Source organism: Malaya genurostris, chromosome 1 (assembly GCF_030247185.1).
Source record: "Malaya genurostris strain Urasoe2022 chromosome 1, Malgen_1.1, whole genome shotgun sequence".
NCBI classification, from domain to species: Eukaryota; Metazoa; Arthropoda; class Insecta; order Diptera; family Culicidae; genus Malaya; species Malaya genurostris.
In genome coordinates, this window is record NC_080570.1 from 26378691 (window position 1) to 26382583 (window position 3893).

Consider the following 3893-nt stretch of genomic DNA (forward strand, 5'->3'; position numbering starts at 1 on the left):
TATATATATATATATATATATATATATATATATATATATATATATATATATATATATATATATATATATATATATATATATATAAAATGGATCAGGATGAAAATTAGGTTTTTTTATGCAAGAGTTTTTAGTTGAATCTAAGCTTGTGAAAATCGGTTCAGACATCTTCTAGAAAAATGAGTACCACCGATTTCATTTTTTTTACACACATCACCTTGTAGTTACGGAACATGAAGTCAGATCCGGATGAAATTTAAGAATCTATGGTCTTATGGTACTATAGATCGCTTTATCCTGATCCGATTTCCGGTTCCGGAATCACAAAATTTATTTTGTACACGTTAGAAGATGTAATATTGTGTCATCACCGAAGAAATTACGGCATGCTTGAATTTACGTCAAGCGTAAATTTAATTTTTTCGAAGAGTATGTATAATATTCATACTGATTGCATTCAAAACCGACACACAAGCATATTCAAGAAAAATATTATCAAAATATTTTTTTCAGTTCATTCTTTGCAGAACTCATTCCTTACTTACTTACTCTTACTCTATCAGTCATAGACCAAGCGGGTCTCGGCTGTATACCGGAGGCGTCTCCATTCAACTCGGTTCATGACTGTTCGCCGCCAGCCTCGGTAGGTGCGAAGGGTCCGCAGGTCGTCCTCAATTTGATCGATCCATCTTGCCCGCTGCGCGCCTCTTCTTCTTATACCGGTCGGATTATTATCGAAGATCATTTTAACCGGGTTGTTCTCCGACATTCTAGCAACATGCCCGGCCCACCGTAACCGCCCGAACTTGGCCGTTTGGACGAGGGTTGGTCCTCCCAGCAACTGGTGCAGTTCATGGTTCATTCGCCTTCTCCACGTACCGTCTTCCATCCGCACTCCGCCGAAGATGGTTCGCAACACCTTCCGTTCAAAAACACCTAGTGCGCGTTGATCCTCCGCAAGCATTGTCCAGGACTCGTACCCGTAGAGGATAACCGGTCTAATCAGCGTTTTGTAGATAGTTAACTTCGTACGACGGCGAATTTTGCTCGATCGAAGCGTCCTGCGCAGTCCAAAGTAAGCACGATTTCCTGACAATATGCGTCTCTGAATTTCTCTGCTGGTGTCATTATCGGCAGTCACCAGTGAGCCCAAGTACACGAACTCGTCGACCATTTCGATTTCATCACCACCAATCAGAACTCGTAATGGGTGGCTGACGTTATCTTCTCTCGAGCCCCTGCCTTTCATGTACTTTGTCTTTGACACATTGATGTCTAGTCCGATGCGCTTGGCCTCAGCTTTTAGTCCGATGTACGTATCTTCCATCTTCTCAAAGTTGCGTGCTATAATGTCAATATCATCAGCGAAACCAAGTAGCTGGACGGACTTTCTGAAAATCGTGCCACTCGTGTCTATCCTCGCTCGTCTTATCACACCCTCCAAAGCTATGTTGAATAGCAGACACGAAAGGCCATCACCTTGCCGTAGCCCTCTGCGAGTTTCGAAGGGACTCGAGTTTATCCCCGATACTTGAATAACGCACATCACTCGATCCAACGTAGCCTTGACCAATCGTATCAGTTCGTTCGGGAATCCGTAGTCGTGCATGATTTTCCATAACTGATCTCGATCGATTGTGTCGTAGATTGTGGAACTCATTTCATTCGAGCGAATTTGATGTTTATGGTGAAGCTGGTTTCAAACTTTACTCGAATTTTTAATCATTTCTGAAAGATTCAACGCAGGTTTATGCTGATTCTTTACTTTGTTTTATAAACCTTTTAAATGGTCCACTTGGCAGGCACATGCTCTTATTGTGGTCTCCAGTAGGTTTCCGTGGAGTTTAATGTTTTAATGCAAGGTTAATGATATAGCAATGAAGAGAGAGAAAAGAACAGAGGAAATATTATTGTTTCATATACTTAACGGATGGTTGATGACTCACCAGATTCTTCCATTAGTTTTGTAGAGTGGTGAGCTCAGTAGAATGACGACGTCTCGTTCGAAAAGAAACAAAAGTAGCGATCTGGGAATTCCCTAAGCTGTTTATTAGATTCGACAAGTCATTCGTTTCTTTGGAATGGAAAGTATTCATACATAATAATAACATATACACTCTATTTTCTCTAAATCTAGAGGATCATTCCCAAGTAACAATTTTAATATTAATAAATACTTGTAGCTGTCTTCAATGCTACCTAATAAATCTTGCATTAAAACTTTAAACTCCACTAAAGCCTACTGAAAACCTCTAGAAGAGCATGTTCCTGCCAAGTGGACCATTCTTCATAAGGTTTATAAAGCAAAGTGAAGAATTAGCATAAACCTGCGTTAAAACTACAAATTCAAGAAGATTTTGAAACCAGCTTTACGATCAACATTAAATTTTTTCGGAAGGAATGAATTCCGCTATGAATCAACTGTCATTTTGATCATATTTTTCTTAGCTTTGTGTGTGTCACGTCTGCTTTGAATACAATCAGTAAGAATATGTTAAATTTTAATTACGAGTTTGAAGTTTTTTCCGAACGTAAAAACTTCATGTGTTTTTATTTTTATCATGAATGTATGGATAAAAATAAGAATTATAACTAATCGCCTTGAAATAAATGCAGTTTTTGCGAAAATCTCCATGATTTATGAAAATTATTTTTTGTGATTCTTCGTCATTTTTGTATAAAACTATTTCGTGGCATTAAAACTTGTGTATACGTTCTGAAAACGAATCATTAAAGCCCATCATTTTTCTTCGTTTTTGCATTTCGAAGTTTATTTGATGTCAATAAATGCTACGGTATAGGACATCATAATGGCGGCCATGGAATTTTCTTTAATGCAAACAACGCTACACCTAAGAAGCAATAAATCAAATAGCCCACAACAAATGTGTCATAAATGTACTTTAGAACCCTTAAGTTTGCTCTGAGTGAAACTGTCATCCAATGAACACGCACACACACAAGACTAGATTTATGAAAGAATTTAACTGACAATAATGTTTTAAAGAAAATGTTTGATAGCAATATAAAGAGTGTTTGCATGATTTTATTCTAGTACAAATTGTTTTATTTTTAGTCCATTTGTTAGTCTGAGTAAAGGGTTTTATAGAAGCTTTAAAAACTATGATATTACTTGTCGAAAGAGACACTTATTAAAGTCGTCATAAAACAGGTAGTGATTGAAAAATCAATTACAAAACTCCTATAAATTATAATTAAAACCATTAGGCATTCGAATTGTTACTTGGGTTAGGACTAGGATTATTTCCATGGATTAAAATTTAGTGCAGCAGACTACCGAAAATGGGAGCTTTAAAGAAATTGCAGTAATGGCTCCATAATAATCAAAAGAGAAAGTAAACAAAGAGAAGCTCCCATTTGCAGGTATGCGCTTTTGACGTGGGACTATCGAAATGATCTTATTTAAAAACATGTCGAAATTTTCAAAAATGAGCAAATATTCGTATTATCAAGGCAACATTTGAAACCAAATCCCAGCAGAGTTTGGCCTTCTTTAGTCAAACATACAGGTAAACCGTTGATTGTCCAGAATCCGTAAATTATGGATTGTATTTATTACAATTGGAAGATGCTTCCATCTCAATTCCGACCTACTGCTAAACAACAAGCAGAGCTGAATGCATACCAAGCAAACGACCAGTTTATTCACCAGCACCGGCATCGGCACTCAGGTTACAGTGGGTAACGGAATAATGCTTCCAACCGACAGCTAGACTGAATAGTGCATACACATTTCGCCAATCTCGATGCAAATTCGCCGGCTCATTAATTAATCAAACAAATCCGCCTCAGAACAATGCGAACACCCGGTCCCGTTTCCCAGCCCGGCGGCAGGTTTCTCAGCTTGAGGGAGTGTGGCTGACAAAGATCAAACA